Genomic DNA, 27,267 nt, shown 5'->3' on the forward strand with positions numbered 1-27,267 from the left:
TATGTTTGTTGGCAAGTCGGTTAGTACATCTACTTTCGTGCATGACACAAGTAATTTTTCCAACAATTGTTTACAGGCAGATTATTTAATTTATAATTCACTGTATCACATTCCCACTGGGTCAGAAGTTTACATAACATCAATTAGTATTTGGTAGCATTGGCCTTAAATTGTTTAACTTGGGTCAAACGTTTCGGGTAGCTTCCACAAGCTTCCCACAATAAGTTGGGTGAATTTTGGCCCATTCCTCCTGACAGAGCTGGTGTAAATGAGTCAGGTTTGTAGGCCTTGCTCGCACACGCTTTTTCAGTTCTGCCACACATTTTCTATAGGGTTGAGGTCAGGGCTTTGTGATGGCCACTCCAATACCTTGACTTTGTTGTCCTGAAGCCATTTTGCACAACTTGGGAAGTATGCTTGGGGTCATTGTCCATTTGGAAGACCCATTTGCGACCAAGCTTTAACTTCCTGACTGAGGTCTTGAGATGTTGCTTCAATATATCCACATAATTTCCCTTCTCATGATGCCATCTATTTGTGAAGTGCACCAGTCCCTCCTGCAGCAAAGCACCCCACAACATGATGCTTCCACCCCCATGCTTCACAGTTGGGATGGTGTCCTTCGGCTTACAAGCTTCCCCCTTTTTCCCCAAACATAACGATGGTCATTATGGCCAAACAGTTCTATTTTTGTTTCATCAGACCAGAGGACATTTCTCCAAAAGTATGATCTTTGTCCCCATGTGCAGTTGCAAACCGTAGTCTGACGGTTATGTCTGTTTTGGAGCAGTGGCTTCTTCCTTGCTGAGCGGTCTTTCAGGTTATGTCGATATATTACTCGTTTTACTGTGGATAAGATACTTTTGTACCTGTTTCCTCCAGCATCTTCACAAGGTCTTTTGCTGTTGTTCTGGGATTGATTTGCACTTTTCGCACCAAAGTACATTCATCTCCAGAAGACAGAACGTGTCTCCTTCCTGAGCGGTATGACGGCTGCGTGGTCCCATGGTGTTTATACTTGCGTATTATTGTTGTACAGATGAACGTGGTACCTTCAGGCATTTGGAAATTGTTCCCAAGGATAAACCAGACTTGTGGAGGTCAACATTTTTTTCTGATGTCTTGGCTGATTTCTTTTGATTTTCCCACTTCTGACTTCAACTGTAATATATATATATATATATAATATATATATATATATATATATACACACAAAAACAAAAATATGGCTGATTGGAAATGGTTCAGACAATTACATTGATGGAAACCACAATCAATCTGCAAAATTAAATTTGGGGAGTTTCTCCCATTCTTCTCTGCTGTTCGTCTCAAGCTCTGTCAGGTTGGATGGGGAGCTTCGCTGCACAGATATTTTCAGGTCTCTCCAGAGATGTTTGATCGGGTTCAAGACCGGGCTCTGGCTGGGTCACTCAAGAAATTCAGGTTCTCCCACCTCCACAAAGGAACTCAAGAGCTAAAAACAAATCAAATCCAATCAAATTTATTTGTCACATGGTTAGCAGGTGTTAAGGCAAGTGTAGCGAAATGCTTGTTCTTCTAGTTCCGACCATGCAGTAATATCTAACAAGTAATATACCTAACAATTTCACAACAACTACCTTATACACACAAGTGTAAAGGAAGGAATACGAATATGTACACATAAACATATATAAATGAGTGATGGCCGAACGGCATAGGCAAGATGCAGTAGATGGTATAGAGTACAGTATATACATATGAGATGAGTAATGTAGGGTATGAAAACATATTAGTCTCACAAAGCACTTCATGATGACGGAAGTGAGTGCTACAGGGCGGTATGAGATGAGTAATGTAGGGTATGAGAACATTATATAAAGTCAGAGTGACCATCGAGTTCTTGGTCACCTCTAGGCCCTTCTCCCTCGATTTCTCAGTATGGCTTGGTGGCCAGCTCTTGGAAGAGTCTTGGTGGTTCCAAACTTCTTCCATTTAAGAATGATGGAAGCCACTCTGTTCTTGGGGACCTTCAATGCTGCAGAAATGTTTTGGTACCCTTCCCCAGAATGCCAGACAATCTTGTCTCGGAGCTCTACGGACTATGACCTCATGGCTTGATTTTTCTCTGACATAAACTGTCAACTATGGGACTTTATATAGACGTATTAAATATACTTTATAATTAGGTGTGTGCCTTTCCAAATCATGCCCAATCAATTTAATTTACTACAGGTGCACTCCAATCAAGATGTCAAAACATCTCAAAGATGATCAATGGGAACATGATGCACATCAGCTCAGTTTCAAGTCTCATAGCAAAGGGTCTGAATACTTACGTAAATAAGGTATTTCTGTTTTGAATTTTTAATATATTTGCAAACATTTCTAAAAAGCTGTTTTTGCTTTGTCATTATGGGGTATTACTGTATGTGTAGATTGTTGAGAAGAAAATAAATATTGAATCTATTTTAGAATAAGGCTGTAACGTAACAAAATGTGGAAAAAGTTAATACTTTCCAAAGGCACTGTAAAAACAAGAAGTGACGGAGTCAGTCTTTCCTCAACTCTCAGCCAAGAAAGACTGACATACAGAGTATTAATATTAGCCCTCTGATTACAATGAAGAGCAAGATGTGCCGCTCTGTTCTGGGCCAGCTGCAGCTTAATTAGGTCTTTCTTTACAGCCCAATAAACAAGATAAGGTAAAACTAGAGCCTACAGGACTTGCTTTGTGGAGTGTGGTCAAAAAAGCAGAGCATCTCTTTATTACAGACAAACCTCTCCCCAGCCACACCATGTATTACCACATTCATCTGAGATCTAGAACTTACTGAATGATTTGTACCAAATACAATTCTCTTAGTTTTAGAGATGTTCCAGTTTATTACTGACCACCCATTTCAAAACAGACTGCAAATCTTTGTTAATTACAGCTCCCCCCCCCCCCTTCTTTCAATTTCCGCCTGAAGACATACCCAAATCTAACTGCCAGGAACAAGGATATGCATATTCTTGGTACCATTTGAAAGAAAACACTCTGAAGTTTGTGTAAATGCGAATTGAATGTAGGAGAATATAACACAATAGATCTGGTTTAGATAATACAATGAAAAAACCATAAGTTTTTAATTTTTATTGTTTTATCATCATCTTTAAAATGAACAAGATAAAACAAACATTCAGATAGGAAGATGGGGACAATTTCTGTGAAAAACATAAGAGGGCAACAGTACTTGTGCAAAATTTCAGAATGATAACTTCCAAAATGAGTGTGCTACATGACATTTATCATGAAGTCACCAAGGTGTCCCACACAAGTAAACCAAATGTACCCAAGTGGCCAAATTGGTGAAGGTATACATTTTGAAACAAATAACTATATACAAAATACCAAAATGGTATTCTAACACACCCCCCCCCCCAAAAAAAAATGGAGAAGAAAATATGGGGAAAAAAATATGAAGAAAAAAATATATACATTTACAAAATAACATGGGTAACTATTTACACACTTTAAATATTTGGAAGACCCTCAGTCCTCTATCAAATCAAATCAAATTTATTTATATAGCCTTTCGTACATCAGCTAATATCTCAAAGTGCTGTACAGAAACCCAGCCTAAAACCCCAAACAGCAAGCAATGCAGGTGTAGAAGCACAGTGGCTAGGAAAGACTCCCTAGAAAGGCCAAAACCTAGGAAGAAACCTAGAGAGGAACCAGGCTATGAGGGGTGTGCCGGGTGGAGATTATAACAGAACATGGCTAAGATTTTCAAACGTTCATAGATGACCAGCAGGGTCAGACACTAATAATCACAGTGGTTGTAGAGGGTGCAACAGGACAGCACCTCAAGAGTAAATATGAACAGTTTAGGGTTCCATAGCCGCAGGCAGAACAGTTGAACCTGGAACAGCAGCACGGCCAGGTGGACTGGGGACAGCAAGGAGTCATCATGCCAGGTAGTCCTGACGCATGGTCCTAGGGCTCAGGTCCTCCGAGAGAGAGAAAGAAGAAGAGAATTAGAGAGAGCATACTTAAATTCACACAAGACACCGGATAAGACAGGAGAAGTACTCCAGATATAACAAACTGACCCTTGCCCCCCGACACATAAACTACTGCAGCATAAATACTGGAGGCTGAGAGAGGAGGGGTCAGGAGACACTGTGGCCCCATCCGATGAGACCCCCGGACAAGGCCAAACAGGAAGGATATAACCCCACCCACTTTGCCAAAGCTCTACACAATATTGTGCTGCTGATGCCAGGTGTCATAGCAGTCTCTTTCTGCTGTAAAGCAGAGGGTCACCAAGCATGTGGTGCAGGTGATGGGGGACTTCATCTTGCAAACAACACAGCGACGCCTCCATGCTGTGCYCTTTTGGCCCTTAGGCATATCCATGCCTGCAGAAATAGATTTGGGCAGATGAACACTTGTGGCTTGTGGCAGGAGCAGAAGGGACAGAGGTAGAGTGCCAAGAACGTGGTGCAGTGGTGCTGTAGCCAGCAAGCTCCTTGATGAGCAGCTCTCTGAAGGCTTTCTGTGAGAGGAAGGGCTTCCCACAGCTCTTAGCCATTTCCTTGTGTAGGATGAATGCATTCACAGCAATGTCGATGAAATGATAGAAGAAGGTCTTGTACCATTTCATCGTCTTATGGAGAACATTGTAATAGCCTATCAGCGCATCTGATAGGTCCACACCTCCCATGCTCTTGTTGTAGTCCTTTACTGCAGTTGGAATGGRGACATTTTTGGYGGTYCATGCCCCRGYASCGYCCTTCACACGYCTGAYGMYRTGATCYCCACTGAAGGACTTGTGGATTGTTGTGCACATCACCACCTCTCTGGTATCCATCCACTTTACAAACAGCAGGCCATCTTCACGGATCCATCGCATGGTCCCCCGCTCAGCCCGCTTAGGCATGTCGTTCACCTTCGTCTTCGGAAAGCCCACCCTGTTGGTACGAATGGTGCCACAAGCCCACACTTCCCGCTTCCTAAGGTCTGCAAACAGGGTAGGGCTTGTGTAGAAGTTATCCACAAACAGTTTGTAGCGCTTCCCTAGCAGTTGAAAATCCAATAACTCCATTACAGAGTCATAGCTAAGTCCCTTACCGGTAGCAAAACTGTTCTTCCCCTCATAGACAAAAAAATTGCATGTGTAGGCACACACAGAATCAGTCAACACCAACAGCTTGTAACCCCACTTGGTTGGTTTGTTCCTCATGTATTGTTTGAGGCCAATTCTGGCCTTTAAGGCTACCATCCTCTCATCTATTGACACATTCTGGGCTGGCTGAAAGTAGGTTTTGCAGGCCTCAACAATGCTGTAGTAGAGAGGTTTTATTTTGCACAGTCTATCAAACGTTGCTGTGCCTCTCTTCTTGTCATTCGCTTCATCAACCTTTGGGTCACTGATGTGAAGCACCTGTGAGAGAACCAGAAACCTTTTGCAGGACATAACAGTCATGGGGAAAGGCAGTTGGTAGAGAGATGATGTTTTCCAGTAGTCCCTCAGGCTTTTCAGCTTCACCAGCCCCATGTAGATGACCAGTGAAAGGTAGCAGAAAAAGTCTGACATGGATATGGGCTTCCATGCTACATTTTTGCCTGCTTGCTTCTTCTCCCCATACTTATTCGTGTTAGACACGAGCGAATCGACGACGGATTGGGTGAAAAACAGCTGAAAAAGCTGAAGGGGGCTGTAAGTTGCTGTCATGTTCACCTGAGGTCCTGGCTTCCTTTTCGGCCTAAAAGTTGGTTGGGGTGGCTCCACATCAATCTTCTAGGACAGTGTGCCAACGCCCTTCTGTCCCTTTGTTAGCAGGTGGCACACTTCCCCTCCTCCGCTTCTTTGTCAGTGCCTTCACACCTCTAGATGGCCCGGGAGGTGTGGAGCCAGAGACAGCAAGGGTCCAGCTGGATGAACCAGCTTCAGTGGGGGATGGACACCTTGGCACTGGGGGCTCCCATTCGGAGTCAGTGTCACTGTGAAAGAAAATGTTCATTTAGAATAGTTTCACATATGAGCCCTGTATCAACAGGTATAATAAACAGATATATAGAGTACAGGGAACATAAAGTGCTGTTCCATTTCACTTTGGCCATTGTTGTGGGCCTGCCTCAAATAGGCTATTTCATGTGGGGGAGGGGTGGAGCGGCAGACACGCGCATCTCGACCATGCTCCCTCTAATCCATAATATGTAGACTGAGTGGAGGAAGCATGGTCGCTGTGTTGAGATGTGTGGGTTTGCTGTTACATTCTACTCCATTCCATTTATATATATATATATACACACACAAACATAGGCTATGGGTCATTCACATACATACAAACATACCCCCACTCACAATGTATAGCCAATGTGTACTTTACACATTTCATTACATTTTTATATATTGCAAATAAAATGTTTTAAAAAATCACAAATAATATTTTATATTATTAATTTCAAACAACGGCATTAGCATGAGAAGAACTTACCAGTCCAAAACAATGTCCTCTCCGGTAAAAAAATTTGCTTCCATTTTGGAGTCATAGCTATGGTTGCTAACTGAATCGTCTTCCAAAAGCTATCACTATCACGATCAATTTCCTCTATAATTTTGTCTACATTCGTATACCTAGTCTTAGATTTAGCTTTCCCTGACTTATTCGCCATGATGTTCGATGTATAAACAGCTGAAGATGTGCGTTACCGAAATAGTGCTGTGCGTAACAAGCTTGGCTCCTTCCAGTATGAATCTTAAATATCTACCCAGCTAGATTTCAAGACGATCAGTGGTCATTGGGTTAAAATACAGTCAATCAACAAAACAGCGGTCATATAATTGGTTGGGTTAAAATACAGTCAATCAACAAAACAGCGGTCATATAATTGGTGCACAATGAGGTCATTATTTGTTGTCTTCCAATCAGTTTCTTTCGGTCAATACGTCCTGCGAAATGACCCATCAAGTTTGGTTGTGTTACAATAAACCAGTTGATTGCAATGAAACCAAACATGACTGGATAAAGTCACGTTTAGTTTGTGTATTTACGTCGAATGTTTCGTTCGAAAATTGAATGACACGGAATTCACGACACCAGCGGTTCACAAAATGTTTCGTGTTAGGCTATAAAAATGGATTTAACCGAACAAAATACCATTCATTGTGCAACAATGAGCCTTGGGATTGCAAACAGAGGAAAATCGTCAAAGGTAAACAATTTATTTTATTGCAATCTGTGATTTTGTTACGCCTGTGCTGGTTGAAATAGTATTTTGGTATGGGGCTCTGTCCTCAGATAATCGCATCGTATTCTTTCGCAGTAAATCCTTTTTAAAATCTGACAACGCAGTTGGATTAGCAAGATTCTAGGCTTTTGAACCATGTGAGACACTTGTATTTTCAGGAATGTTTAATATGACTATTTATGTGGCGCTCACTGTATGTTGTCAAATTTAATCCCGCTACCGGGATCCGTAGCGCAGAGAAGTTAAACTGCTCCGTTTATACCAAGTTCACTCTCCTGCGCCTGACTTCCCTGCCACCATCACGCACCCATTACACATTGTCACGCCCTGACCATAGAGAACTTTTTATTCTCTATGTTGGTTAGGTCGGGGTGTGACTAGGGTGGGTCATCTAGGTGATTATATTTCTATGTTGGCCTGGTGTGGTTCCCAATCAGAGGCAGCTGTTTATCATTGTCTCTGATTGGGGATCATATTTAGGCAGCCATTTCCCCTTTGTACTTTGTGGGATCTTGACTATGTATAGTTGCCTGTGAGCACTATAGTAACTTCACGTTTCATTTAGCGATTTATTGTTTTCTTTGAGTTTTACTTCCTAATAAAGAGGATGGAACCATACCATGCTGCATCTTGGTCCACTCATTATAACGATCGTGACACACACAGCCCATAATATAGTTTTCTGTATTAGTATTATAGCTTTTGCCCATAACACAGTTTTCTGTATTGGTAGTATAGCCACAACCCATAATATAGCTTTCTGTATTAGTAGTATAGCTTTTGCCCATAATATAGCTTTCTGTATTAGTAGTATAGTCACAGCCCATAATACAGTTTTCTGTATTAGTAGTATAGCTATAGCCCATAATATAGTTTTCTGTATTAGTAGTATAGCCATAGCCCATCATATTGTTTTCTGTATTAATAGTATAGCCATACCCCATATTATAGTTTTCTGTATTAGTAGTATAGCTATAGCCCATAATATTGTTTTCTGTATTAGTAGTATAGCTATAGCCCATAATATAGCTTTCTGTATTAGTAGTATAGCCATAGCCCGTAATACAGTTTTCTGTATTAGTAGTATAGCCATAGCACATAATATATTGTTCTGTATTAGTAGTATGGCCATAGCCCATAATATTGTTTTCTGTATTAGTAGTATAGCCATAGCCCATAATATATGCTGTATAGCCTACAATTATTTCCATGTACTGCATATCCACACTTGAATGACAAGTTCCTAGAATTTCAAAATTATCATTTACATAGCTAATATTATTTGAACGTTTTGTTACCAAACTAAATCCGCTGCAAGCTGTTGAGCATAAAGCTTTGGTAGACTGTAACAAAGGTTCTTGTTTGTGAAATGGCCTCCTTTTCTGGATGTGGAATTCTCTCTCTCTTAATTAACTGATAAATGGTGTCCCAGAAGTATGTTGTGTTTTTGCTTACAATGATATGAAACCAAGATGACACGGCCAGGATCCAGTTTGGGAAGAAATTCTGGCTTTCGAAGGTGTATGGATCTGATTGTTTTGGAAGCGTTCGTTCTGAGGGCGTTTTGGAAGCGAAGTGATAGTCTGATTTAGTCAAACCTTTGGTGTTGATTGAAGTGTTTGACCGTTGAGTGCCTGGGAGCTGACCAGAGCAAGTGGAGTCTGTGTTTGTTATGCTTCCTTTATCGGCATCATGTTTAATATTCAAAGTGTAAACAGGACGAGATGTGTGATCCATGTTCAACTTGAGGCAAATGAGCTAGGCTCCCTTGAGGGCTGAGCATGCAATGAATCCTTTCCAGCTACTACACAAACCACTTGAAACACCGAAATACACACTTATCCACACAGACACAAACACACACTGTATGAGATGAGACAACGCATGGTATTTCTAATATATGTATATATTCACAGATCCATCAACGTAGAATGGATATTCACCAACACTAATAATGAACAGCACATTAACACATTTGCACACACTATGTAACAAATATCCACACTCATTCAAATCATTATAAACACATAATAGTCATGCAAACGTACTGCTTAACACACTCAACAGAGCCTTTTGAGTGGCAGAAATCTTCTTATGACAGACAGAGATCATGTTAAAGCTGCTTTGACATGACATGCAAAAAACACACACACACAACACACACACACACACACACACACACACACACACACACACACACACACACACACACACACACCACACACACACACACACACACATCACTCACCTCACTACCACTCACTCACTAATCCTGCAGTATTTAAGGATTCCAGGTTCAACTCCATCCTTTCTCGAGAAGTGCCGTATATATCCTCTTCCTACCAACAATATCCCAAGGATAAGGATAAAAGGAAATGAAGTATAAACCCATCTTAGTTTTGAAGAATGTATCGTCATCACGAGCTTCAACATAATACTGTGGCTGTCAGACATCTGCTGAGGATAGGGTTGAGAATGGATGGATCGTGCTGTTGTTAGAGAGAGGTCCTCTGGTGAGCAAAATAGTGGTCGTCCATCTGGAAGAGCTTGGATGGATCAGGCTGTTGTAGAGGGAATGAGCATGGATGGATCAGGCTGTTAGAGGGAATGAACTTGGGTGGATCAGGCTGTTGGTAGAGGGAATGAGCTTGGATGGATCAGGCTGTTAGAGGAATGAACTTGGGTGGATCAGGCTGTTGTTAGAGAGAATGGATTGGATTGATCAGGCTGTTGTTAGAGGGAATGGACTTAGATGGATTAGGCTGTTGTTAGAGGGTTGGGTCTTGGATGGATCAGGCTGTTATTAGAGGGGATGAGCTTGGATGGATTGGGCTGTTAGAGGGAATGGACTTGGATAGAACAGGCTTTAAGAGGGAATGGACTTGGATGGATTGGGCTGTGTGTTAGAGGGTTTGTGCTTGGATGGATTGGGCTGTTGTTAGAGGGTTGGTGCTTGGATGGATCTGGCTGTTAGAGGGGTTCAGCTTGGATGGCACAGGCTGTTGTTAGAGGGTTTGTGCTTGGATGGATCGGGCTGTTGTTAGAGGGAATGTTCTTGGATGGATCGGGCTGTTGTTAGAGGGAATGTTCTTGGATGGATCGGGCTGTTGTTAGAGGGAATGTTCTTGGATGGATCGGGCTGTTGTTAGAGGGATGGACTTGGATAGAACTGGCTGTTAGAGGGAATGGACTTGGTGGATCGGGCTGTTGTTAGAGGGAACGGACTTAGATGGATCAGGCTGTTGTTAGAGGGACGGACTTAGATGGATCAGGCTGTTGTTAGAGGAACGGACTTAGATGGATCAGGCTGTTGTTAGAGGGAATGAGCTTGTGTTGTGTGTTCATTTTGGTGTGCCTAATGTGTTGGTGCTTGTCCATAACTGTATGTGTAATTGTGTGTTTGCCTAACATCATGGGACTGTGTCTACATGTTTGCTCCATGTTATTGGCTCTGTGTGTTTGTGTGTGTGTGTGTGTGTGTTGTGTGCGTTTGACAAACTTAAAAAATGACATCATGCCAATTAGCAAAGCATGTGCATTCAGTGAGACTCTCTGTGTGTTGTGTGTTGTATGTGTGTGTGTGTGTGTGTGTGTGTGTGTGTGTGTGTGTGTGTGTGTGTGTGTGTGTGTGTGTGTGTGTGTGTGTGTGTGTGTGTGTGTGTGTGTGTGTGTGTGTGTGTGTGTGTGTGTGTGTGTGTGTGTGTGTGTGTGTGTGTGTGTGTGTGTGTGTGTGCTGTGTGTGTGTGTGTTTTTGTGTGCTTAAAGGAGCCTGTATGGAGGAATGAGCAGGCCATGTCAGCAGTAACGATGGATATTGTTCAGTGCCATCTGTCACCTAATTAGAGTGACAAGGCCACAGGGGACATTGACAAGGCCACAGGGGACAGCAACGAGGTGGAACAAGCAAACACAACCACAACAACAATACCCCCACTGCAAACACAACTACAAACACCATACAAACTATTAAAGATGTTCATTGTGGATTAAACCAGTTCTTGTTCTACAAAACCAGACGCTAACATGCTACGTTGTAAGTATGGCCCCACCAAAATTAAACATTTACGTTGTTGACAATTCTACACAGGTATCATTAATAATCAGTTGATCATTTACCAATCCTAATCGACCCAAACAATGAAAGCATCTTACACTGCGTGAGAAGCTACCCACGTCTTGCTGACAACTCGGCCTGGAAATCTCGTTGCTGAAATCACAGTGTCCCTCCGCCCATCTTTAGTAAATGATTTCAGATATTACCATTGAAGTCTACTATTCTTACAGTTCTTACTATCCAATATAGTGTTACCAAAAGTTTCATTGAAAACAACACATGACCCAATCCAGATATAAACTCACATCTGCAATAGTCCCCAGGATGTAGTGCATGTTGGAAGTCTTGAGTAGCTTCCTGTATCGATCTGCTGGCATGGTTACACACATTGTGAAAAGGAAGTAAATTGAGTAGCTTCCTGTATCGATCTGTTGGCATATTACATACATTGTGAAAAGGAAATAAATGCCTTCTGTGGAATAGTTATTGAATGGAATAATGGAACAGTTATTGAATGGAATAATGGAATAGTTATTGAATCTACTGATACATCTAATGATACAACAGTAACTTTTCCACCAGCATAGTCATTGTCTTGTTGGTAAACCCATATGACTTACACGCAACGTATGTGTAGGAAGTGTTTGATAGCTTTAACACATTTTACATTTCAACATTGGTCAAATAATCAATGGAGGCAGGGAGGCTGTGATGATCATGATAGTAGGTTGTTTTATGTTTTAGTTGATCTATGAATATTGATTGACAAATTGATGTTGGACAAATTGAAAACCTCAACTGAGGAGTGTGAAGAACAGCCAAAGTATTGTAACCAAAGGAATAATACAACAATTGAATGGAAGCAATGTTTTCTCAATTGTAGCCTGTAAGTGCAGTGTCCCATCTTATTCATTATACTGTGGTAACCTTAACCCAATGCCTACCAACCTCATCAAGAGAGTTCCGATCTTCTGGCGTAACAGCCAAGGTGTTGGATTGAGAGTCTGTAGACTTTATGATCTGAGCTACCCCCAAAATCAACTGCAATACATATCCACACAACAAAGAAATGAGCGATAACACTATACAAGAATAAAGAGTGCTTACTGTATGTATTATATGTAAAAAACAAACTAAACAGTAGCTTAGAACAGCAAATAAAGATTACTACATTTTCTCCATATGAAGACAGAATAAAAATGTAAATCGAAACCATCGCGTCGTATTCTCAAGACTTTATTGATTCCGGTCACAGATGCATTTCATATGAACTTGGATCGCCGCCCCCCTGGGAGATTCTACATCATCATCATTCGCTGATTAGAGAATCAATCAGTCAATATGATCAAGCGGAGTGCTGCACATAGCACAGGCGCTCTATGTAAACGCTCCGTATAATGGCTTTTCTCCAGGAACACTGCAGATTTATTTAGTGCTAAAGCATGAGTGACAGTGCCATGGCGAGTGATGAAGTGAGGGGCTCTCTGGGTTGTAAACATAGGCATAGTAAATGGTTCTGCCTGATGGAGTGAAGGGCTCTCTGGGTTGTAAACATAGACATAGTAAATGGTTCTGCCTGATGGAGTTTTTCCTGCGGGATGGGGCCCCGGGTAAGATACATGCATTTAATCTCTAATGGTGTCCTCTCAGCCATCTTCTACAGGAGCTATGATGCTCTACTGATTCAGGGGAACGTCCATCATCATCTGACCCCAGCCAGTGCAGGGCAAGGGTGAATACACACTGGTGAATACTCACGCAACATAGGCATAAATGAAAATACACACAGATTCATATGTTTTCACATTTGGGAATACAAATGCTTGAGCACACAACAGATGGGTTGAAATAGTATTTGTTAAGCAATGGAGCCAATAGAATAGTCAAAAAAGTGCAAAACCTGCCCATCTGACACTCCGTGCAGGCTCAATCCAATGTTCAAAGAAAGAAAATAAATACTATCTGAACCCACTCACCAAGAACATGCAGTATAATCTGTTGGGGAAGAGAGTGCCCCTTTGTCTCCTCTCCCTCTCGTTCTCTCCCTTCTTCAGCATCGGGAGAAGGGAGAGAAAGCAGTTTCTCAGATGTCTCCAAGTCTGCTCAAGTGGCAATCAACTTTAATTACTAATAGGGGACTGAGTGGCACAATGATATTCCCTCCCTCTCCCCCTCCATTTCTCTCCCCCTCTCGCTCAGAAAAAAAACAGCCTTGTTACAGTAGGCCTCCTCGATCAGCTCACATCGGAATGCACCAAACCTTGTCTTGCGTGCCATGTTTCCCCCTCGCTTTCTTCGATAAATTTAAGTGGTTTGAAATCCAAATAATAATAATAAAATAGAGGCTGGCAGAGTGTCATAACAGGAGCCTCTTTTTTGAAATGGAAAAGATGTGACGTTAATTTAGAATTCCTTTGGCTGACCTGACAGGGCATTCCTCAAGAAGACAAATGGATAATGGCTTCTGCCTGCCACTTGAAAGATATTACACAAGCCAGGGAAAGCCTATTCGCATCAATCTCTCGCCCCCGCCCAGAGGCACTTCCAAAGGAGACTTTTCTTAGCTTCCTGGGATTTTTATGGCCCAAAGTTCTATTCATTGCCCACTGTTAGAATGTTTGTAACTACGGCACTCGATGTGTGTGTGGGAATGAGAGAGAGAGAGGGGGTTGGGAGTAAGTGTGTGTGCTCATATGTGTAGGATAGATGGTTGTTTTCAAATGTTTCATTAACTTCATTGGGATAGGGGGCAGTATTTTCATGTCCGGATGAAAAGCGTGCCCAAAGTAAACTGCCTGTTTCTCAGGCCCAGAAGCTAGGATATGCATTTAGTTTGTAGATTTAGATAGAAAACCCTGTAAAGTTTCTAAAACGGTTAAAACAATGTCTGTGAGTATAACATAACTTATTTGGCAGGCGAAACCCCGAGGACAAACCATCCAGGAATAATGTTTTTTGAGGTCACTGTGTTTTCAATTTTTTTTCTATGGGAAACTATATTTATGAGGAACCTGGTGGTAGTTCCTATGGCTTCCACTAGATGTCACCAGTCTTGAGAAATTGGTTGATATTTTTCTATTGAGAAATTAAGAAGTAGGGCTGTTCATTGTGAGTGTCAAGCCAAGTGGACTCTTCTATTTGGTGCACGTGACCAGGAGCTCGCTCCACGTTGTTTTTATCCGCTATTGGACATAGTATATTCCGTCTTAAATTTTATCGATTATTTACATTTTAGGATATCTAAGGTTGGATTTGGAAAGTTGTTTGAAATGTTTGGACCAAGTTTACAGGTAACTTATTAGATACTTTGTAGTCATGTTGGGCTAGTTAGAACCGGTGCATTTCTGAATCAAACGCTCCAAATAAATTTACATTTTGGGGATATAAAGAAGGAATTTATCGAACAAAAGGACCATTTGTGATGTTTCTGGGACGTTTTGGACAACAGAAGAAGATCTTCAAAGGTAAGGCATGAATTATATCGTTATTTCTGACTTTTGTGTCGCACCTGCCTGGTTGAAATATGTTTTTCATGTGTTGATATGCGGGGCGCTGTCCTCAGATAATCGCATGGTTTGCTTTCGCCGTAAAGCCTTTTTGAAATATGACATGGCGGCTGGATGCTAGGGGTTTCGATTGCCATTTCAAAAAGTGAGGGAGAACATGAACAGCCTTGTCTAGTTCCCATTAAATAAAATTCCAGTTGAAGAAAATTTAAAAAAACAAATTCATTGATGTTACTTTCTAATTCTTACATTAGCATTTTTTATTAAATCCTAAATTCACTGAATTTAAATGGATTTAACTCCAATGCTGGTGAGAAATTCTCAGGCGAGACAGCTGCCCCTCGTTGGTCTAGTAGGTAGGGGTCGTGAAATCATTAAACAGACACATTTATTGAGTCCATCTTTCCAACTTCTCACCTGGAACAAAGGGAGAGTCAGGGGGGAAGTGCTGAATAGACTGTCTGTATAGTTAATGTTTAGGTTCAATTAGGTGGTTAACTTCTTTCGGATCAGTGAGACGCTAGCATGTCACATCACCTTGGAATAATTGTAACTACTGTATAAAGACATTTTTATCAATAATCTTTAAGTAAGAACATTTCAAACGGTTGGCTTTACCAATAAACCTGCCCTCTTTCTCTAGCACTCTACTCATGGTGCAGCAATCACGCACAATAATGAAGTCCTTTTTGCTCTATCTAGTTATAGACAGTAGACTAGAAAGAAAGGAAATTGTTACTGACTTTGCCCACAAAATTACAGACGCTCCTTTATCTCCAATCCCTTGAAAATTATGTTTTTACATTTCCATCACCATTCTGATCTAAACGACTCAGCTCAGAACTTGCCCACAAGTCATTGCCTGTTGATGACTTCAGGACTTATTCATATGAATATGTTCCTGTCAGACCCTTTCATCAACTGTTCTATGTGCATGTATTACCTTCATTTCCAGGTCTTATCCCACTCTGCATGTAATACTCCAGCTCTGTGTTTGTATTTATGGTAAGTGTCTGTCCACTCAGCTCAGAACCCATGGTGGTAATTGAGTTCTGCTGACTTGAAATGCAGTGCAGTGTTGGAATGACACTGTCAACAAGTTTAGACCTGAAATTGTAATTGGTATATTCATGTGGTGTCATTTTCCTTTTTACCCTATTGAGTGGCTCTGAAAGCGTATTCGTCATAAGCATTCCACTTGCACATTCTTCAAAGCTCACTGATGCATTCTCTCTCTCTAATGATCTCTCTCATATTCCCTCCATTTATCTGCCTGTCTGTCGTCTGTCGGTCAGTCTGTCGGTCTGTTCTTCTCCTTCTATTTCAACTATCTCTATTTGTGTCTGTCTGAGTGACTCTCTCTCTCTCTCTCTCTCTATTCACTCACTCCTCTTCCTGACCCTTGTGTATTTACCCTAATGACTCCCCCGATGTTGTTTTAGTGCGTTCAGTGACAGGTCAGCCGTGTGGTTGGTGGGGACTCTATGAATAATGAACTGTAATCCGGGGGTGGTCATTGTGTGTGGCAGGACAGAGTTATGACAGTGACTGAGCTCATAATTCCGTCCCTAAAGACTCAACGACCACCGTCTGCCGGCTATACAGATCTCATAAAGCAAAGTCCACAAGGCACTCTCCTTTATCTTCCTGACTAAAGAGTAAATGAAGGATTTAAGAAAAAGGTAGAAGAAGAAAACAAAAGTAAAAATGAGAAAAAAAAGTCTGTGTTGGTGGAATTTGGTAAAGTAGCTTGTACTATCGGATGGAACCTACTTTATATTTCAGCTGTGGGGATTGATTCCCCCGGTCCCTTTTTCTCCGGCGGAAGCACATTGGAAATCTCCTTGCAACCAATTACAGCAAGCTGGCCTTGGCTGAAAATAGCGTCACCGGACGCTAAATGGTGGAGCTAAGCTTATTTCAGTAAATGACCCCCCTCTATATCTCCTGAGGCGGGGCCACAATATTAATCAGTATGGACAGGGGTGTTACTCAGCATGATAAAAATGAACAAAGCCCTCCTATAGCCTTGGCCCTACTATAGCATTGGCCCTCCTATAGCCTTGGCCCTCCTATAGCCTTGGCCCTCCTATAGCCTTGGCCCTCCTATAGCTTTGGCCCTCCTATAGCCTTGGCCCTCCTATAGCCTTGGCCCTCCTATAGCCTTGGCCCTCCTATAGCCTAGATTTTTGGGGGCTGGGGCTATTAGGGAAGATTATGTTGGAGTTCAGATCAGCTCATGACACAAGGAGTGGAGGTGGGGAACAAAGCAAGGTAGTATATGTTCATATTGGGTGGTGCAGTGAGAAAGTTGAAAGAGGACTAAGAGTTACTCAGATGATGAAAGAAATAAAGAAAGAAAGAAAGAAGGAAAGAAAGAAGGAAAGAAAGAAAGAAAGATAGAAAAGGATTTAAAGAAATTAAGAATGGAAAGAAAAGAAAGAAAGAGAAAAGAAAGAAAGAACCTGCCAAATCAATTTGTCAACAGCTGGAAAAACAAACTGTGCCCACATAAATGTTTCCATTCAACACTATTCCAAGTGTTTGCGATACACAACATTCACAACTGTCCAATTATATCACTCGGCTATGACAGTTCTATCAAAATGGAGCCTCTCACAGTTTAACGCTGCGCCAAAGTGTTTTGTTTATTTGTTTGTGAGTTAGTTGGTTTGTTTTTCTCTTACGAGAGGCAGGGAGTGTGGAGCCTGTGTCTCTGACTCTAGCAGCTGTGACATATCGCTACAGATAAATCACTCGCCTGTTTTCCACTCGCTGAGATGTTGCGTTGCGCCACATCCACATCACACAGCATAGCAGATAGCCCCTGTGCGTTATTCAGGATATAGTCTGTCAGTTGCACAGAGGCAGATGTCGAGCTAGAGAGGCAAAGCAAACAGCACATCAGAAAACATAAGGTGCTGACTTCTCATTCAGGGCAAACAGTGAAGTCGGGAACTGTTGTTGGGCTTGAATTATGCAGAAACACCTCCCTCCTCTACTCTACTCAAGTTTCCCTGTACAGCACAATCTGGTCTTCCCACTCTGCCATAAGTAATCGGAGTGAGCGAGACAAGAACTAAGTATCAATGGCTAAATCTAAGTGGAAATCTCTGGCTCTAATTTCTTGTACTGCATGTGTCTGCTGAGAATGCAATAACAATAGATGTTACCTTCCTTAGGGCACCTCCAAATCAAAGTGCATGAACGTCTGACGCAGTGGTGTGGTGGACTGGGGAGAAATGATTTGGTCGTAACGCTGTTCAACCTTTTTATTTGGTTGGTGGATATGTCTTTACAACTTTTCTGATGGACAGCGCAACACCCCATTATGCCATCCCCCAACGCACTGCTCCCATTGAAAACCATTGAGTTGCTGCATTTTTTACACATTCCTTTGTCTGGTTATAAAGCGACCTTAGGGTGGCATGGATGACATGGCATGGGTGTTGCGGAGAAGCCAGCTGGGGAGAGGTGGGTGATAGGGATATAGAGAAATAGAGTGTGTGAGTGTGTGAGTGAGTGAGTGAGTGAGTGAGTGAGTGAGTGAGTGAGTGAGTGAGTGAGTGGTTGAGTGAGTGAGTGAGTGAGTGAGTGAGTGAGTGAGTGAGTGAGTGAGTGAGTGAGTGTGAGTGAGTGAGTGAGTGAGTGAGTGAGTGAGTGAGTGAGTGAGTGAGTGAGTGAGTGAGTGACTATCTATTCTCTACCCTTCTCCAGAACAGTGTTTAGCCCTTTCCGCTCCAACCCATAATCTGGTTGAACTGCACCATTTGGTAACTAATAAGTGCATACATTGGAACGCAGTGGCTGTAAAATAACTTGCTATACATGATATCAGAGCTCATTGTCTCAGCTTTCAAGCTTTGTATGGGATTCAACTGACAAACAACAAGAAGTTGCCCCATCCTTTCTTTCAATGGGGTTAAGTTTGGATTATAATCAACATGGCTTTGATGTCATACAAGCACAATACACACGTCCAAATGCTCTTCAAATGTCCATGTAACAAAACAAAACAACAAATCATGTCATTTTCAAAATGTATGATCGCTATATTTAATGTAACGTGGCAAGGATAACATGGTGTCATACCCCTGGTAGTTCTAAACAGAAAAAGCCTATGGAACACTCATCTGAATGTACTGATGAATTTCTCTGAGCACAAAAACGTCACTATGTTTCTCTTAAGTGCTTTGTGAAAGCTAGGAGAGCTCATAAAATACCATATAGTTGAGGCTCTTTCCTTGCATCATAGAAGTCTATTAAAATGTATCATGAAATGTCACACTTTGGTGCCGTGTGGCCACTTGGACAGACAAGTTAGTCTTCTCACTCAAACCCTTGTCATTGTTTTCTTCTTATGTTGCACCTAAAACACATTTTGCTTGAAAATTCTTATGTTCCTGAATGAACCCAGAGTATTTGTAGATTTTGTTATCAAGAACTGCTGTGAAAGGTACAGTAAATGTAAATTGCAGATAAAATCAACAGTGTAATGTTTGGATTCGGCCTTATGTCAGGTGAACTGCTGTGTCCTCACCTTTAGTCTGATAATTTCCCCATAATCTCCAAACTGTTTCCCTTTCAAATGCAACCATGGTTATGCATATACTTCTCATATTTCTTCTGTTAGAAACATTTAAATGTGTTCTTATCCATATAGGCCAATTCCCCTGAGTGGGTTAAAAGCATTGGTTTGGTGGTATGGCTGGGGGGACGTTCCACCATGTTGCTTACACCAGTCCATTCCTTGTAGATCCATGAGGGGGAGTAGAGAATCGTAACATAGCCAGTGGGTGAGTGAGTGAGTGAGTGTGCATGTGCAGTAGAGGTGTGCCAGATTCGAGACACATCTGACACAGACATCTGACACAGGCATCTCACTCTGACTGAAAGATGCTCATCGTTCCTCCTTCTCCCTTTTATCTATCCCTCTGCTCCGCACTCTCCCGTTCTTTCTGTTTTCCTCACTCTGCCTCGTCTGCTGCGTTTGGTAGCAGCTGTCGCTAGCAACGAGTAGGACAGGATCAAGGCTGTGGTGCAGGAAAATCGATGTGGCAAGAGAAGGAGGAAACATGGTGGTAGCAGGGTTTTAACAGAGTGATAACAGGGTGGTACAGAGTGGAAACAGGGTGGTAACAGAGTGGTACCAGGGTGGTAACACAGTGGTAGCGGGGTGGTAACACAATGGTAACAGGGTGGTAACAGAGTGGTAGCAGGGTGGTAACAGAGTGGTAACAGGGTGGTAACAGAGTGGTAGCAGGGTGGTAACAGAGTGGTAGCGGGGTGGTAACACAGTGGTAGCAGGGTGGTAACACAATGGTAACAGGGTGGTAACAGAGTGGTAGCAGAGTGGTAACACAGTGGTAACAAGGTGGTAACAGAGTGCTAAGAGGGTGGTAACAGAGTATTAGCAGGGTGGTAACAGAGAGATAACAGGGTGGTAACAGAGTGCTAAGAGGGTGGTAACAGACTGGTAGTAGGGTGGTAAAACAGTGGTAGCAGTGTGATAACACAGTGGGAACAGGGTGGGAACCCCATATAGCATATAAACTCATATTATTTATTTGTTTTTACAGGAAATTAGCTTCATGGCATTATGTGTAGAATAGCAGGAAATTAGCGGGGTTTCTTGAAAGCCAGGATAATACTTGACAAGTATGAAAATGTTGCTGAAAATGTTTAATTTTGTTGCATTATTTGACCTTAAAAATGTATTTTACAAGGGAAAGGATTTGTTTGGGGACTTTTCAGAACACTTGTTGGCTCTATGGCTGGAAATGCCCTTGTCCGGAACAAAATGTCTCAATATAAAACTCAAAATATTTTTTTAATAGATATTAACTGAAAAATGATTGTATGTAGTTTCTTGCAACAACCCTCTGTGAAATTTAAAATGATATTCATCTAAAAAACTTTGATTCATAAAAGATGTGTCCAGCGATTTGGTGAACTCGGTCAGATTAGTCTAAAATCCTAAATGAACAAGGCTGGAGCAGGGTCAGCTATACTATAAGGACCCCTTATTCCTCTCCTTATTCCATGTAGTGCAACAAGACCATTCATGGTCTGGAAAGTTCTCTACTTTCGATAGATTTAAACAAACAATATTGGAATCACCATGGTCACAACCATAAACTGTCAACTAAAATAGAAAGTACATTTTGGTTCAAATATGTTACATTTAATTAGATTTTAGCGTCATAAAGTATCAGAGGAAAAATGCTATTGCTACTGTATACCACTTGAATGAAGAAGAACATAAAACATGTTGTCAACTCTGTAAAAAATTATTCTGTCAGAGTGCTGAAAGATCTGATAGAATGTTTATGCTTTAATTGGAGTTTTTCAAATTACTCGTTTTCCATATTTTACAAATGCTTGTATTTAACTTTTATTTTTTAAGTGAAAATATGTCTGTTTTGATTATCTGTTTTCAACTCTGTCAGTGGCTTGTCGACTCAGTCACTGATAGCTAACCTCCTTATGATCCATTTTATTGTCAATATTATGAAGATAATATTGCAATCACTGTTCTACAACATATGCTTAAACAATTGAAGTATTTTCTGTGCTAGACCAAAGTGATGTGTGCTTTATAAATGCAGTTTTATGTTCTAAATCTAGAAAAACATGCCAAAATGCTAACAAAATTATCCATGGAGCATGTAATAGTGCTTTAAAACAAAACCAAAAGTAATTTGGAGATTTGTGTTACATATTTGAATAATCTAATGTTATAATTTAATAATCAAGACAGTTAAACACTTGTTGGACAATAATTGTAAAAATGAAATGCCTTTTATGGTGTCTGACGGAGTTGACATGAATCCATTTAGTTGCATTTTATGAAAAAATAAAACAAATTATGTGGTTGTTCCTTTGCATAATGTGATAGCTGATACCTTGGTCTATCAAAATATATATTTCAATAGTGTTAATATTAAGACAAATATTTGTGGAAAAATAGTCCCATCTTTCAAGAACAGCAACATTTTCTCTCAGCCTCATGGCACAATTTGTAAAAAAGCATGACATTAACTACAAAACGTTTTATCTTTGCCCCATGGCAAAAAATATATATATTAAAGATATATATACAGTGGGGAGAACAAGTATTTGATACACTGCCGATTTTGCAGGTTTTCCTACTTAGAAAGCATGTAGAGGTCTGTAATTTTTATCATAGGTACACTTCAACTGTGAGAGACGGAATCTAAAATTCAGAAAATCACATTGTATGATTTTTAAGTAATTCATTAGCATTTTCTTGCATGACATAAGAATTTGATACATCAGAAAAGCAGAACTTAATATTTGGTACAGAAACCTTTGTTTGCAATTACAGAGATCATACGTTTCCTGTAGTTCTTGACCAGGTTTGCACACACTGTAGCAGGGATTTTGGCCCACTCCTCCGTACAGACCTTCTCCAGATCCTTCAGGTTTCGGGACTGTCGCTGGGTAATACGGACCCTCAGCTCCCTCCAAAAGATTTTCTATTGGGTTCAGGTATGGAGACTGGCTAGGCCACTCCAGGACCTTGAGATGCTTCTTATGGAGCCACTCCTTAGTTGCCCTGGCTGTGTGTTTCGGGTCGTTGTCATGCTGGAAGACCCAGCCACGACCCATCTTCAATGCTCTTACTGAGGGAAGGAGGTTGTTGGCCAAGATCTCGCGATACATGGACCCATCCATCCTCCCCTCAATACGGTGAAGTCGTCCTGTCCCCTTTGCAGAAAAGCATCCCCAAAGAATGATGTTTCCACCTCCATACTTCACGGTTGGGATGGTGTTCTTGGGGTTGTGCTCATCCTTCTTCTTCCTCCAAACACGGCGAGTGGAGTTTAGACCAAAAAGCTCTATTTTTGTCTCAGACCACATGGCCTTCTCCCATTCCTCCTCTGGATCATCCAGATGGTCATTGGCAAACTTCAGACGGGCCTGGACATGCGCTGGTTTGAGCAGGGGGACCTTGCGTGCGCTGCAGGATTTTAATCCATGACGGCGTAGTGTGTTACTAATGGTTTTCTTTGAGACTGTGGTCCCAGCTCTCTTCAGGTCATTGACCAGGTCCTGCCGTGTAGTTCTGGGCTGATCCCTCACCTTCCTCATGATCATTGATGCCCCACGAGGTGAGATCTTGCATGGAGCCCCAGACCGAGGGTGATTGACCGTCATCTTGAACTTCTTCCATTTTCTAATAATTGCGCCAACAGTTGTTGCCTTCTCACCAAGCTGATGGCCTATTGTTCTGTAGCCCATCCCAGCCTTGTGCAGGTCTACAATTTAACCCTGATGTCCTTACACAGCTCTCTGGTCTTGGCCATTGTGGAGAGGTCGGAGTCTGTTTGATTGAGTGTGTGGACAGGTGTCTTTTATACAGGTAACGAGTTCAAACAGGTGCAGTTAATACATATAATGAGTGGAGAACAGGAGGGTTCTTAAAGAAAAACTAACAGGTCTGTGAGAGCCGGAATTCTTACTGGTTGGTAGGTGATCAAATACTTATGTCATGCAATAAAATGCAAATTAATTACTTAAAAATCATACAATGTGATTTTCTGGATTTTTTAGATTCCGTCTCTCACAGTTGAAGTGTACCTATGCTAAAAATTACAGACCTCTACATGCTTTGTAAGTAGGAAAACCTGCAAAATCGGCAGTGTATCAAATACTTGTTCTCCCCACTATATATATATATATATATATTATATATATATATATATATATATATATATATATATATATATACAGTGCCGGCAGAAAGTATTCATACCCCTTGACTTATTCCACATTTTGCTGTGTTACAGACTGAATTACAAATGGATTAAAACATATATTTTTTTCTCAACCATCTACACATAATACCCCATAATGAAAATGAAATACAGAAATATCTAATTTACATACGTATTCACATGCCTGAGTCAATGCTTTGTAGAACAGCTTTGGCAGCGATTACAGCTGTGAGTATTTCTCTAAGAGCTTTCCACACCTGGATTGTGTAACATTTTTCCCGTTATTCAAGCTCTGTCAAATTGGTTGTTGATTATTGCTAGACAACCATTTTCTAGGCTTGCCATAGATTTCCAAGTAGATTTAAGTCAAAACTGTAACTCGGCACTCAGGAACATTCATTGTCTTCTTGGTAAGCAACTCCATTGTAGATTTGACTTTGTGTTTTAGGTTTGTTCTGCTGAAAGGTGAATCCATCTGGTGTCTGGTGGAAAAACCTGAGCCAGGTTTTCCTCTAGGATTTTTCCAGTCTTTCAATGGAAAGAAAACCTCCCTGGTCTTTGTGATTGAATCTGTGTTTGAAATTCACTGCTCGGAAGAGGGACCTTACAGATAATTGTATGTGTTGGGTGTAGAGATGAGGTAGTCATAAAGAAATCCTGTCAAACACTATTATTGCACACAGAGTGAGTCCCTGCAACTTATTATGTGACTTGTTAAATTAACTTCTCACGAGTCAGCAACCCTGATCCGGTAGCAACCCCCAACTCACCCCACTGATTAGCAAGCTAGCATAGCGTCACAAGTAACTTGTAGCATCTAAATATCATTAAATCACAAGTCCAAGAACACCAGATGAAAGATACAGGTCTTGTGAATAAAGCCACCATTTCAGATTTTTAAAATGTTTTACAGGGAAGACAGAATATGTAAATCTATTAGCTAACCACGTTAGCGGAGGACACGATATTTTTACCAGGCAGATTCGGCTAGGCGCCACGTCCAGTTCACATGCACAACAGATATGATATAAAATCGTAAATTGGGTCTTACTATGGCTGATCTTTCATCAGAATGTTGATCAAAGTGTCCTTTGTCAAGATGAGTCGTTGGTTCCGTTCAGAATTCTTCCTTGCCCACTCCATTTAGCACAGGTACCGGTCGAGTGGCACGAATTTCTCAAACGTAAATACAATCCGACAACGGTACACCGAAAAACTCCCGGAAAAATTCAAATATCTGATTAAACTATATTGAAAAAACATACATTACGATGATATGGTCACATGTATCAAACAAAATTCGACACGGAGATAGTTTGCATACATAACGCCAGCAAAACAGTACACCAACGCAGCTCAAATTGGAAAATTAAGATGTCCGGAAGTTGTCGGTCACGCCAAAGAAATGGGTCCTATTTCACGTCAGTCCCAGATAAACAAAGAATTTCTCCTCTGACGTCATCTGACAACCAGAGGAAGGCGAATGTGGTGTGTTTCTGGTCATAGGGGGCACGACCATATATAGGCAGAGCTTTGAAGCCAGCATAACACATCTTGATTTTATGTTCTTGGTCATGGAAAGTGCTGTTGAATGACTTCTGTATCACTCAGAGACAAAATTGAAACGGATTTAGAAACTAGGGATTGTTTTCTTTCCAATGGTATGATTCATATGCATATAGTAAGAGCAATCTTGAATAAGAGGCAGTTTAATCTGTAGAGCAAATTATGCTAATGCGAAAATATTACCCCCTGTATTCTCAAGAGGTTTTAAGCACATTTTTACTCCTGAACTTATTTAGGCTTGCCATAAGGAATGGGTTGAATAGTTATTGATTCAAGACATTTAAGCTTTTCTTTTTTTTTTATTAATCAATATGTAAAAATCTACGTGAAACTGCACTATGACACTGTAACTCATTAAAACTCAGACCATTGGCTTGCATACAGTACCTTGCGAAAGTATTCACCCCCTTGGCATTTTTCCTATTTTGTTGCCTTACAACCTGGAATTAAAATGGATTTTTGGGGGTTTGTATCATTTGATTTATACAACATGCCTACCACTTTGAGGATGCTAAACTTTTTTATTGTGAAACAAACAAGAAATGAGACACAAAACAGAAAACTTGAGCGTGCATAGATATTCACCCCCACCCCCCAAGTCAGTACTTTGTAGAGCCACCTTTTGCAGCAATTACAGCTACAAGTCTCTTGGGATTGTCTCTACAAGCTTGGCACATCTAGCCACTGGGATTTTTGCCCATTCTTCAAGGCAAAACTGCTCCATCTCCTTCAAGTTGGATGGGTTCCTGCTGCTGCTACAGCAATCTTTAAGTCATACCACAGATACCACAGATTCTCAATTGGATTTAGGTCTGGACTTTGACGAGGCCAGTCCAAGAGATTTACATGTTTCCCTTAAAACACTCGAGTGTTCCTTTAGCAGTATGCTTAGGGTCATTGTCCTGCTGGAAGGTGAACCTCCATCCCAGTCTCGACACTCTAGAAGACTAAAACAGGTTTCCCTCAAGGATTTCCCTGTTTTTACGCCATCCATCATTCCTTCAATTCTGACCAGTTTCCTAGTCCCTGCTGATGAAAAACATCCCCATAGCATGATACTGCCACCACAATGCTTCATTGTGGGGATGGTGTGCTCGGGGTGATGCGAAGTGGTTGGGTTTGTGCCAGACATAGTGTTTTTCTTGATGGCCAAAAAGCTAAATTTTTGTCTCATCTGACCAGAGTACCTTCTTCCATATGTTTGGGGAGTCTCCCACATGCCTTTTGGCAAACACCAAATGTGTTTGCTTATTTTTTTCTTTAAGCAATGGATTTTTTTCTGGCCACTCTTCCATAAAGCCCAGCTCTGTGGATTGTACGGCTTAAAGTGGTCCTATGGACAGATACTCCAATCTCTGCTGTGGAGCTTTGCAGCTCCTTCAGGGTTATCTTTGGTCTCTTTGTTGCCTCTCTGATTAATGCCCTCCTTGCCTGGTCCGAGTTTTGGTGGACGGCCCTCTCTTGGCAGGTTTGTTGTGGTACCCTATTTTTTAATAATGGATTTAATGGTGCTCCGCGGGATGTTCAAAGTTTCAAAAAAAGTTATAACCCAAGCCTGATCTATACTTCTCTACAACTTTGTCCCTGACCTGTTTTTAGAGCTCCTTGGTCTTCATGGTGCCACTTGCTTGGTGGTGCCCCTTGCTTAGTGGTGTTGCAGACTTCAGAACAGGTGTACATTTACTGAGATCATGTGACACTTAGATTGCACACAGGTGGACTTTATTTAATTAATTATGAGACTTCTGAAGGTAATTGGTGGCACCAGATCTTATCTGGGGGCTTTATAGCAAAGCGGGTGATAAATATGCACGCACCACTTTTCCGTTTTACATTTTGTAGAATTTTTGGAGACAAGTATTTTTTTTTCATTTCACTTCACCAATTTGGACTATTTTGTGTATGTCGTGAAATCCAAATAAAAATCAATTTAAATGACAGGTTGTAATGCAACAAAATAGTAAAAATGCCAAGGGAGGTGAATACTTTTGCAAGGCACTGTACGTACCAAAACACAACTATTTTTTCATTAAACTAAAGTCACAGAGCAATGCACTGAGAGCCTGTGGAAGTGACACAGACGTTTGTAATTAGTTACTTTTGGGCCATATTTCAGCAGAAGCGGTTGAGAAGTCAGTTATTAAATATGCATGGCACCATAATGAAGAAACATCCTTA

The sequence above is a fragment of the Salvelinus sp. IW2-2015 genome, linkage group LG6.2 (assembly GCF_002910315.2).
Source record: "Salvelinus sp. IW2-2015 linkage group LG6.2, ASM291031v2, whole genome shotgun sequence".
Classification (NCBI taxonomy): domain Eukaryota; kingdom Metazoa; phylum Chordata; class Actinopteri; order Salmoniformes; family Salmonidae; genus Salvelinus; species Salvelinus sp. IW2-2015.